The 12,414-nt window shown below is 45.9% G+C and overlaps 1 long non-coding RNA gene across 2 annotated transcripts; it reads right to left on the bottom strand.

The window, feature by feature from the left end:
- Positions 1-4,989: 4,989 nt before the first annotated feature.
- On the bottom strand, positions 4,990-9,711 carry LOC135307295 (uncharacterized). 2 transcript variants are annotated; one of them, XR_010368001.1, is made up of 4 exons: positions 9,648-9,711; positions 6,144-6,314; positions 5,217-5,280; positions 4,990-5,129 (listed from the first exon to the last, which is right to left on the bottom strand). It is a non-coding gene; the product is annotated as an uncharacterized LOC135307295 (long non-coding RNA). The 2 variants fall into 2 exon arrangements; XR_010368000.1 differs by lacking the exon at positions 4,990-5,129 and having other exon boundaries at positions 5,189-5,280.
- Between the last annotated feature and the right edge of the window lie 2,703 nt (positions 9,712-12,414).

The following is a 12,414-nucleotide window of genomic DNA, read 5'->3' as shown; positions in this document are numbered from 1 at the left end:
GCACAGCCCCGAATCCTGCTGGAATCTGTCACCCCCCTGCAGTACCTGGAATTCCTGTGTCCTCCCTCCAGCTCTGGGACATCAGCAGGGCCCCACCCTGCTCAGACAGACAAAGGCAATGCCACTCCTCTGATAAGGAAGTTTGAAGCATTTCCTTGGATTTATCAGCTCCCAGTGTTTCCTGGCCCAAGGAGGGTGAAATCTGAATCTCATCTCCTGTGCTATTGCAAAGGATACAAGGACAAAGCATTACCCCAAAAATACAGTGTGGAGAGGTTTGATAGAAACTAAAAATCAGCACTTTGTTGCTGACAACAGTAGAATAACAGCTTTATAAGGAGATTCATGGAATCCCAATTTACAAACAATAAAATTAAAGCATAGGGAGGGAAACAACTTGCACATCTTCCCAAGGGGAACCAGGACTCCTCAGGGAATAGAATCCAAGAGCCCACATCACAAAAACCCTGTTAGAGGTAATTCATTTGGCAGACATCATGGTAAGTAACAAATGGTAACTAGAATCTATTCCAGTTTTGCACTGGGTCTCAGGTACAGCCAGGTGTGCATCCAGACTGCCATTCTCCCTATTTACAGTGGGGAGGATGCAGTGAAGGACCATAAAACTGAGCCACATATTGCAGAATTAATTCCAGGTGAAAACTGGAAGAAGAAACACAAGCACAAGCTGATCAAGGAACAGGATGTTCTATGCATTTACCAACACCTGGAGAGATGTTCAATTCAAGGAAAATAAATTATCCCAACCAGACTGTTAGAAAGTGAGTTCCTGGGGCCATTCTGGTGTTCTGTTTAAAGGTAACCTTGCAGCAGTGAGATACCAGTCACATCACCACCACAAATATTGCAAAGAACTTAAGGGAAAGGAGCTGCAGTCCAACACATCCACCCAAGTTTCTTTAATCCTTTTTTTCTTTCAGGCAAATTCCAGACTATTCCCAACCACCTGCTGTACCCTTGCTGATCAGTTATCCCGTTGTTCTGGAAGTGAACCTGCTGCAAAAGGTTAAGGTGGCTGCACTGTCACAGAGCCAATCAATACAAGATGTACAAAACTCTCCCCAGAGGAGAGTAGCAATGGCACTGATGTCCAGTTCAGGAGCTGTCTGACTGGGGCCTTTTGTGTTCTTTCATGCAATAAAAGGTGTTACTTTCAGACACTACTCCTTTAACCAGCCCTAAAATGATCAAGAAGGATGTCCTGGGCACACAACCTGTCTGAGACACCAAGTCTATTGATTGAGATAATTTGCTGCAAAACAATGCAACCTCACAAAAAAAGATGCTTTGGTTTAATAAGAGCCTTAAAATGTGAAGCTTTTGGCTTACACCCTCAGAGGACATCAAAGACACCAGAAGAGGTAAGGTTTACCAAGAAAATTTTGTCTATCCTGCCAGTGAGCTGGAAGTGTGACACTGCACAGCCCACAAACCTTGGGCACCGTTCTCTGTTTGGCTGCTTTGTTCAGAGGATCAGTAGAAAAATCTTTCAGTGACACAGTTGTAGTTAAATTGATATAGCTGTGCTCTGCAAACATCATCCAGAATGACCTGCCTTACAGAACTCACTAAACTTCCTTTAAGAATTGGTTGTCACTACGAATCTGGGGTCATTTTGGATTGCTGTCTGCTTTTCCAGATGCCCCATTTGTCTGTCTGGATGTACAGGTTAAGAGGCTGCATAACTGACATTGTTCAAAACTTCACATGTTGAACTTTGCAGGCAGATTCTCTCCTCTGATTTAAACTTCCACAAAACGATTAGGTTATCATTTTGCCCCGGCACTTGGTTTTCAAGAATTCTGTCCCTAGAATTTGTGAGGATTATCTTGATCTGGAAAAGATTCCCCCTTCCCTCGTTCCTGCCTTGGGCAGTTCCTGACAAGCCATGGCATTCTGTGAATGTCAGAGAGCACAGGCAGCAGCAGGGCACTGGCAGTGGGGACATGTTCCCTCTGGGCCAGGACCAGCTCCCCAGCTCCTCTGGGACTCCACCAATTCTTTCATTTCCTTTACAAGGTCAAGATGACCAGTTTGCTCCAATGAAGAGTTTGCTTAGTGTGGAGTCTAAAGACTCTTCCCATGAATGGGCACCTGATCATCTTCCTTATTGAATTAGTAAGTTAAGACCTCCCCAAACCTCAGAGAATTACTCCAGATTCACCATCATAACTTGTTCAAGAACCATTCTACCCTCACCAAAGCAGGGATCAGACTTCCTAGAGCCATACCCTCTGGAGATGTGAAATATTTTGTCAATTTTTCTACAACCAAGTACAGTATTGGAATGGTTTCCTAAAAAAGCTTTTTTTAAAAAAAAAAAAACCCAAAACATTAAACATACCAATAACCAAAAGTGTTAATGTAACCCTAAATCTTAACCCAAATAGCCCTGAAGTCAAGGGAAGCCTTTACTGATATAATCCCATCCCAAGAGCTCTTGGAGCACTCAGAGTGGCCATGCACTGGTTCTGAACTGCTGATACACACAGACCTGTCACCAGGTGCACTCGATTCAAATTTAGGTTTTTTTCCCAGGAAAAGACATTATAGTTCTTCACTGGGTCATTGCATCATCCACCAAAGACACTTTTATTTGCACGTATCAGGGCCTACATCTCTAACCTGTGTGAAGTGGCCAAAATTATTGTTCCATCAATTCTGAAAGTGAGACCTTGAGGTCAATGGTTGTCTGGCAGACCTGAGTCATCCTCTCAGCTCTGCAGAACTGGAGCTTGGCATCCCCATTTCACAGAACTTTAGTGCTCTTCCCAGTGGGACTGATATCCCAAAGACCAAACAGGGGAGTAAGCTGCATTGTACTGAATAAGTGGCTTTGGACACATCTCTTACTCCTGTTAAAGTGCACTAAATGCCCCACTGATTCTCTGTCTCCATAGTTTAAAAGTGTTGATTCTGCTCACAGAATTTACACTTTGCTCATGACCTAACCCTGTGTGTCCCAGTTTGACCAAACCACCAGGTAACTGTGGGTGTTTAAGGTATTGAGAGCTCATCTCCACCTGATTTGATACAGTCTCACTTTCCAATGGGCACTGGGCAGCCTCCTCCCCAGATTCCTCTGGGGTCTTACCAGCCCACGAGGATGTTCTGGTTCCACAGCCCAGCAGAGCAGCAAGCAGCCACTGCTGCCCTGTAACAGGGGAAGGGCAGCAAAGTCATCCAGGTGCTGTTTTTGCCCTCCTGGTGTGTCCTTCCCACCTTTCATTTTCCTCGGAGCCCAAGAGCTTCCATTTGCAGGGGAGGCACAGGGATTTCCTGCACCACTGACCCACAGGGGTGCTGGCACCAGAGCCTGCAGCCCCCACACCAGCAGTGCATTTCTCTGAAACAAGCACAGGCAGAGCTCAGAGACAAACTGTGGCACCAGAACGTCGTGGATGTGCAGCACAGCTTCAGGTATTGGGAAATGCTCTCCTCCAGCATCTCAGACCCCGTGCCAGAAACCACAGCTCTGTGGGCTCATGGCAGCATCCCCCACGCCACATTTTGCAGTGTCATACACCCGTGAATAAAGGAGGACAGAGAAATTAAACACTTAGAGAAATCATTATTACCAGCAGGGAACAGCACACAGAGAGTCCAAGAGAAACAGGATGGGACTCTGCAGCACACACATATCAGAGAAAGGACCTTGCAGAAGGAGACAAGATAGCAGTTGGGCACAGGAGTGCTTTTCCAGACCATTAAATCCAGGTGCATTATTTCTCTTCTTTTATTACAAAAGCCAATGAAATAAAATCACAAAACTGCCATCATTCTCTGATAACTTCTGTTCATCACTGTGCAGTGAACAGAAACAAGCCTAGGAAAAATGGGCTCTGTGACTGCAGGAGCTGGTTGTTGTTTGAGTTTCTCTTTGGTCAGAATACAATGAAGTTACAGATCTGTTGTTGCACTTTTGTGTTCCATGGATTTATCTATTAAGAAGACACAAAAGAGTTTCCTATTTTGCTCCCACTTACCAGAACAGATGAAATGACCAATGCCAGTAGCAGCAGAGCTGCTGCAGTTGGACTGGCCCCAGTGAACTTGCTGGTTCATGGTTGGCACCTCTGAGGTCTCAAAATACACAATTTTCCTGCAGCTGGGGCACCCAGGATATTTCTCACCTGTTTCTCTAATAAGAATTATTCTGCCTTTTTCAGTACTAGAGAGGTCTCTTACTTTTGGCGAGGTATTTTTGTGAACCCTGGTGGAACTTAGAAAGCATTGCCCCTTGCCCCATGCATCTGGAAATAAGCTCAGTATCAGAGACTGGTGGGAGAATCCCACCAGCTCCTTAGGAAAGAAGATAAAAAGATAAAGGTTGAAGAAATTAGGAAAATGACAACAAAAATTCTTTCTCGGCTATTAAACTTAACAGTCTACATACAGTTTAATTGCTTACTCTGTTTTCAGTTTTGAGCATATGCTGTTGTAATAATCAAGTAAAAACAGGGTATGCAAGATAAGTTTGTGGATAATGTGAAGGCAAAAATGTTGAGGCATACTATACCTTGAGTATTTACATTCCTGTTTTTGTAATTATCTTAATTAAAGAGTAATTATTTCACTTACAGATAGGCTTATCTCTAACATGAAACTACCTGTCTACCATAATAAAAATTGGAAAACATTAAAATTGCATTTTTTACTGTCTTTAATAGCTGTTCTGTTCTTTAAATGCTGTCTTCACCACAAGGAAAACACATTGTTATATTCCCTTGGTATTCTTAATTTGTCAAAAGCAGGCAGGTTGCTAAGAATGGAAGCAGGATTTCCAGAAGCACGGAATTAGCTGGCTGAGGAAAATACGCTTTCACTGCAAGTGAAAGGAAAGACAAAAGCAGAAACTGCTGTCATAGTGTCAGGTAAGAGCAGCAGGAAAATGAGGCAGAAACCTGTGCAGGTGCCTGGGGACAGCTCCTGGGGACCCGGCCCTCACCTGGACAGGCGGGTGAGCCAGGGGTGGCCGGGGTGGCTCTGCAGCTGATCCGGTTATCAAACATTTCATCAGCTGCTCTTTTTGGCTGGCATCCGCCTCAGGATTGATCAGCGCTCCTCAGCCCCTCCCTGGGAGCTGTCCTGGGCACAAAGGAGCACCTCTGTTTGGAGATAAACAGCAGCAGGCGGGAGCACACAGGGATCGTGTTCCCGGGACTGACCTCTCTTGCGGCCACTCGACACCTCACCTGCGCTGAGCCCACATCAAAGCGGGGCCAGGACACTGGAACAGACACTGAGCTGCCTGGGGACCTGCCAGGGAAAAGGTGGGACTTTAAAACAGTTCACAGACCTTAACCACAGCCTGGAAATAAATTAGGCAAGGTCTTCTGAAGCAGAAGTCAGAGCCAGCCTTGCTCTCCCTGAGAGCAAGGGAAGCACTCAGCAAAGGGGTCAGCTCTGTCCCTCGTGTATGTGCTGGCTAAATAGAAGTTACTGCACTCAGCACCTGAGGCACCTTCTAACCCCACCTCTTTGCTCAGTCTAGACATTTTGTCCCTTTTATTTAAAATTTAATAGAGGAAAATGATGCATTTGTTGTTACCCAAACCCCTCATTGCTCAGCTGAGCCTGAGCTTCCTTCTACTTCACTTGAAGCAAGGTCCCCATCACCACCACCAAACAAAAAACAAACTAGCAAACCAACCAAAAACCCCAACAACTCACAGAGATCACTTTAATATAGCACCTTAATCTTTTAACTAATAAATAACTGGAACAAGACAGAGAAACCACCAACTGCATTGAGACCAGAGAGTTCCTACAGCTGTCCTGGAATGACTGCATCGAAGGTTGACATTTATGGCAAGAAATACAATTCATTCGTGCAACTAGAGAAATTACTAATCTGTCTCTGGGGTTTAAAATGGGGGTGTTTCCTCTGTTGCATGGTTTGCAATATACCTCAGCTGCTGTGTGGCAGCACTGCCCAGGCTGGGGGCTGGAACCAGATCATTTTTAAGGTCCCTTCCAACCCAAACCGTTCCAGGATTCTGTGATATCCGTGATATATTCTGTGACCCAAGTGCTCAAGGAGGCTAATTCATCAGACTTTGGGGGAAAAAAATATTGCTAAATAAAAACTTTTGACTTTTATTCAGAACTAATGGACTTACCCTCTAATTATCTGTGCCAAGATTTCACTGTAATAATGAGTAGAAGTGGGTCTGCAGAATACTGAAGATAAATGTCCTGCACACAAAATCTGTGAACCAGGTGCAGCCCCGTTTTGGAAAGAGCTTTCCTTTGTTTCCATCCTGCCCTCCAGTGGTTTAACCGGGGGTTAACTGGAAGACAGGTCAAGGCAGAGCTTAAAAAAAGCACTAACCAAAACATTTTAGCCTATTTTTCTGACTGACTACAGTACACAAAAAAGACAGGTCACATGCTAAAATTATTCTATTTGCAAAAATCAAACAAAATAAAATATTTTTTTTTGTCTGATGAAGTATTTTACCTGCTGAGAAGAGGATTAAAAAACCTGCATAATTCCCTCATCCACAGCACATACATTAATGGTTATTATTTCCACTTGTACAGGGCCTTTGTTTCACTCTGACAAAGCCTAGGAGAATACTTGATTTTATTCTGCAGAACAATAGGTGTGGAAAGGAGTTTTTTTCACAGGGAGCTCATGAGGTTATTATTGCTCACAGCACCCAGCACCGTGAACAAAAATCTGCTATAGCAGCATTCAGGCCACAGCAGCACTCAGACGTGGAAGGGAACTGCTCCTCTCCTGAGCAGGGGGGTTTGACACCCTCCACCCCAAATGCTCTGTCCAAGTGCCCAAACCAAACTGATTGATTCAGTGCCCAAACCAAACCCATTCACTGCCCAAACCCAACCCATTCAGTTCCCAAACCAAACCCATTTATAAACCAAAATTATTCCATGTGAAGAGTCCACACCCAGGTGCCCTCACCTGGCTGAGGACATAAAGAATGCATAAGGCACAGAGACAGGACCATGCCCTTACCAAACAAGCACCAATTTCTGCTAAGTTCTGCTAAGCACTAGTGAATACTGTTTTTACAGCAGCAGTGTTTTTGCGCAGCCAGTGGATACCTAGTGTGAGACTGATTTCAGAATCAAACACCAAAAAGGAAGCACACACATGAGGCACAGCAACAGATACCCCAAAAGGGGCCAGACTTCCATTACAGAATGGAACAGTTCAAAAGTGGAGGTCCCACCGACACCAAAGCCATGGTCAGCACTAAAATATATTAAAAAATACTATAAAAGGTCAAAATCTGCTCTTGTTTTGCCTCCTATTTCTGAACATTTCGCCTTCAGTCAACTGATTTATTTACTATTTCCCATAAGGGCACACTGGACTGGTCCAGATGAAGCCTTGGCTGGGCACAAACACTAATCCATGAGCTCAGTTTTCCTCTCGGTGCCACCAGAAAGGCTGAAACAGTAAAGGGAGTTTCTGCGACCTCACAGAGCTCCCTGGAAAGGGAGGGCAGCATTTGGCACGAGCTGGGAACATTAAAGCCTTTGACTGATCCTTGTGAGCCATTAGGAAATGCCCCAGCACCTGCACACCAACACAACTGTGGGTTTGGATAAACTTCTGTTGTGCCCAGAAGCAGGATTACATAAAGTACAATAAGAAATGGAGAGCTTCCCATTCCTGTCCCACCACATGACACAATTTTTTCCAAAGGGAATGTTTAAACATTCTCAATTTAATGTTTAATCACAGGGATGCAGAAAAGGGGCAGGAAAAAGGGGAATTAATAATTATATTACTAAAATTAGTTATAGACACCTGTAAAATTATTCCCTTCATTTACCATAAATGGACATGGAGAGGGAGATTGGAGGCATCTTGAATAAGTTTTAATAATTGATAATAATAATAATAATTGGGGTTTTTTATGGAAAACTTCCAAAAAGCTGTGCTGATCTTTAATACTAGACAATTAGAACACTGAATTTTTAATATAATGTTAAAAAAATAGAATCTGTGCAGTTTTCACAAAACATAAGTGTTCTGCAAGTGCCAGATCCTGTACTGATTATTGTCTCCTAGCTCATTAGTGAATCTCCTCACCCATTCAATCAGAATGTCTCTGGTCCATTTCCCATCATTTGGGATTACGAAAACCAGTTTGGCACTCAGTCAGACTGGGACAGCTGTACTGATAAAGCCAGCAGGGGAAGCAAATAATTTGTCAAATCTCAGAACTCCTAAACATGAGGAGCCCTGGGAATGAATCCCCGGAAGGGCTCAGAGCCGGCAGGGAGGGAAGGGCAGCTCCTTGCTCAGGACAGAGCCCCCCCAGCAGATGGGGGAAACCTGCCAGGTCCTGAATCACACTGGGCCAAGGGGAGAATTGAGAAAAGACTCCTTGAGCTGCACCTTTGTTAAATTAATGTGGCCCCATTCCTTCTTCCTGCCCACAGATCTGACTGCCTGTCGTCTGGTGGGTGAAGGAGGATTCAACAGGTTCTTCTCATCAGAGAATCTCAGTGAATTTCACTTTCATGGTGAAGTACTTAGGAAGAGCCTAGGAAGTAGCCAGGGTGCTGCCTTTAGCTGAATTTATCTGCTGTTCCTTGTTACCTTTAGACACGACTGTTGTTTTGTGCCATCTGTAGTTTTGAAACCAAAAACTCCAACCATGCATGCAATCCATTTGCCAAATTAGTGTTCAAAACTCCACATTTTTGCTGATGGCGCTCATCAAAAACATTTGTACCTGTTAGTAAAAAGTCAGACGCACCTGAACATGCCCAGCCCGTGTGCTAACAGTGCTGCCACAATGTTTGCCCTCACACTGGGGTCAATCCAAACATGCCCAAAGCCTGTGCCTGAGCCCTCATCTCTCTGCAGGGACACTGGAGGAGCTGAGCTCTTTGCAGCACAGTCAGTATTGCCACAGCATTGGCGAGGCAGGAGCTACCCCCAGGAGCTCAGTTTGATGTTCCCCCAGAATACTCATTGCAATGTTATTACCATTGTAGTTACATTTCTTTTCGTCTAAAACTATGCAGGGAAGAAAAGCGAACAAGAATTTCTTGTGCTTTTGCTTCCCCTCGGTGTCTCAAGGCTGACATTTACTATCAGAAAGGAAGGTAAATTCTTGAGTGTGATGATGGCCTGCAGAGAAAAACAGCCTCTGTTTTGCTTAACCCCTTGGTATTTCTGATATGGACTTTATGCTTCCCAGGCCAGTGCAGATCCTGTGCTCTGACTAAAGATTTAAGATGCTCCTGTCTCCTCTTTGTGACCAGTTCACCTTTATCCCACAGGCTCATTTCTCAGCTGCTCCGGATACTTTTCCTCCCTGCCCTGGAGCTACTGAGTTGTCCCTCCTGTTTCTTTTCATCTGGGGCTGGTTCCTGAGTTTGGGAGGAAACTAAGGCAAGCCCTGGGCAGGCAGAGGGCACCACTGCATCCCCAGGGCTCCGTTCCCAGCAGAGCACAGGGGCTCACATCCCCAGGCAGGTTCTGCAGGACTGGGGGTGTGTTCCCATTCCCTGGCATTGGCTGTGTAACTGTGGTGGGCATCCTGCCCAAACCAGACACTGCTTACCCACCAGAGGCAGGACCCACGCAGCCTTTCAGCACTGGGAACAAACCAAATTATCTCCAGCCCTCTCACCTGTGTGTTTGTGGGCTCTCCTGGAGCCCTCAGCAGTGACAGCGTTCCACCTGCATCGCTCAGTGCACATTGCAAATATCCTCTCCACCAGGAGAGCAGAACCATGGTACTGCTGCAGATGTCACAATTGCTGCACAAAGCACAGCTCCTGTGCCCCAAATCCTCTGTCGCAGCAGTGTGCAATACATCAAAACTTACTGCCTTTGACATGACAAAGAATCTCCTCTGCCAGCATTCTCAGCTCACAACCAGACAATTAATTCTCATTCCTCCACCAGGACGAGTACTCCTGAGTTAATAACACACCTTTTTAGGGAAATTCTTTCTTTCTGGGATGTTTAATCAGGTACTCTGAGAGTGGAGAAAACCTGAATACCTTTTTCTCTAAAAGAAAGCACATGAAAGAATTAGAAGAGACAGACAGATGCTTTTGTTCTTTTAAAGTGAACACTAGGGATGTGAATTACAGCAATTATTTGAGGACCTCGTTTCTTTGGAGCTGGCTGGATGTGAGCTTCTGTCTGGAAGGTATTTAAGTGTATTTAGTGTGTCATGGTGACTGAGTGCACCCAAGATAGCTGATCTTCGGGGTGCTTGGAGAGCAGAAAAAGAGCTCTCTGCAGTTTCTTAGACATATTGTGAAAATTGAATGTCCAATCAGGTATGAAATTGTTTTTTACTAGCCATATGAAAACAAGAGACTGCAGAGGAATCTCTCAGGGAATAATTCAGCTGGGTGTGGAACAACACCTGTGCTTTATTTCAGAGCAGACACATGGGCCCACAGGCACACGAGGGATGGGATCCCAAAAGGATGCACAACTGCAGAAAGTTAGATCCTGCAGTGAGAACTAAACCCTAAGCTGGGGTCACAGATTCCCCATGTGGTCCAGGAGCTTAAACACTCCATGTCCAAACTCAGCCAGCAACTGATTTAAACAATATGTACAGTACAGTATGGCACCAAGACACACTTGAAAAAAATGTCTCTTTTTGAAGCCAGATTATAATAGAGGATCCCAGGCAGAGACTGTGTAAAGAAAAAGTACAGCCATTTACCCATGTCAGTACAATTATTAGCCATGTTATATTTAGCTAACAGACAAAAATGTTACAGGGTGTGAGCAGACTTCTGCAGGAACATCCTTTGGCAGCTGAATCACGGAGAGACATTGACTGTGGCCTTGGGAGGAGAGGGCTGAGGGGAGATTAGCATTTTCCTGTGGGTGGGAGGCACCCCAGGGCCTGCCTGGCTGCTACAGAGACATTTCCAGAGGCTGGGGGTGTTAACAAATGCCAGGAGGTATCACACTCACCAGATCAGGAGTGGGTCAGAGCCATGGCTCGGACCATTGTGTCACTTCAGAACCATAAATCACCTCTTTCCTGCCCATCTGAGCTCCTCTCCCCTGCCCACAGACCCCATGCCCCATGCCCAGGGTGGGAAGGGCACACACAAAGCTGCTCCTTCCCCTGAGTTGTGGCAGTGCAGGCTGAGCCAGCCTCGGGGGGATTGCCACCATCACCTGTGGTGCACCTGCACAGCCGGGCTGGCATGTACTGAGCAGAGGAGAGCTGATATGTGAGATAGAAACAAACGTCAGAGGGTTCAGCAGTCCCAGTTTCACAACTGAAAGGTGCAATACTTTCCTGTGCTGTTAGAATCAAAGAGAAGCCATTCTTGGGGGTGGGAAGGAACTAGTTCTGGGCTTCTCCTTCATTTTTTTTTTTAATAAGGAATTTGTTAAAAAATTATGTTCCTCATGTTTTCAAATATGTGGTTATTTCTGGCTGACCATCATCCCAACAACTGCATTCTTTCTCACAGAGTGAGGTGATGTATCCACACCTCCAGCCACTGTGTCCCTTCCCAGAGCCTTGGCATGATCCAAGGGATCCTGGGGACATGTCAGAGCTCCTGAGGGACGCCAGGTGACCCCATCTGTGCATTCAGGAGACGGCACAGCCCAGTCTGCTGAGCTCAGGAGCTCTGCAGCACAGCCCCAGCTCCTTCCACAGGCAGCAGAAGCAGCCATTCAAAGGAGCAGGGATGGATCCCTCCCTGGATCCCTGCGTGTGACTGCAGCGACACCAGTGTGGATGTACACATACCCTGGGCAAGAGGAACAGAGCTGCTGCTGAAATAAAGAAAAGCAGCCTGTGTCAGAGTCCCACCTCTGCAAGAAAACTCCCTTCCTGTCCTCTGCAATCAGCTGAGGGCTGGTGCTGCCATCCCAGCTCCTGAGAGCCACTCACGAGCACAGCAGCCCGGCTCCCTTCTAAAGGAATGTTTCCTCAGCAGCAGAAGGAAATGTGTACCTTGGTCTTTGGTAAAAGGAGAAACTGCTCTCAGCTGAGATCTGCCCCTGCAGAGAGGACCTGCCTTGGCTGCCAGATCTAATTCTGCACTGCAGAGCCCACTATGGAACCAGCTCCTGTCCCCAGGCGGGTCTCTGGAGCCTGGAAATGGCTCAGGGTTAAGTGAAGGATTGGGCAATATCCCAGTAACAACACCCAGCTTCCCCAGCAGCAGCTGGCTCCATTGTTTCCCAATGGCATTTTCCACTTGCTTCCCAAGTGTTTACATGTCTTGTACCCTCGGGCTCTTCAGGATGGCCCAGCAATAGAGAAGGGCTGCAGGGTGACAGAAGACAATGGCTCTGGAGCCAAGATAGAAGGGCCTGCCTGCAATTAAGATAATTCCTAAGCAAATAAACACATCCAGTCTGAAGGGCTTGGGCCGTGCCTGCCTGAGAGGAGCTCAGAG

This window comes from Passer domesticus, chromosome 9 (genome assembly GCF_036417665.1).
Source record: "Passer domesticus isolate bPasDom1 chromosome 9, bPasDom1.hap1, whole genome shotgun sequence".
Lineage (NCBI taxonomy): Eukaryota > Metazoa > Chordata > Aves > Passeriformes > Passeridae > Passer > Passer domesticus.
The sequence above is the reverse complement of the archived record's forward strand: the minus strand, read 5'-3'. Positions and strand labels throughout refer to the sequence as shown.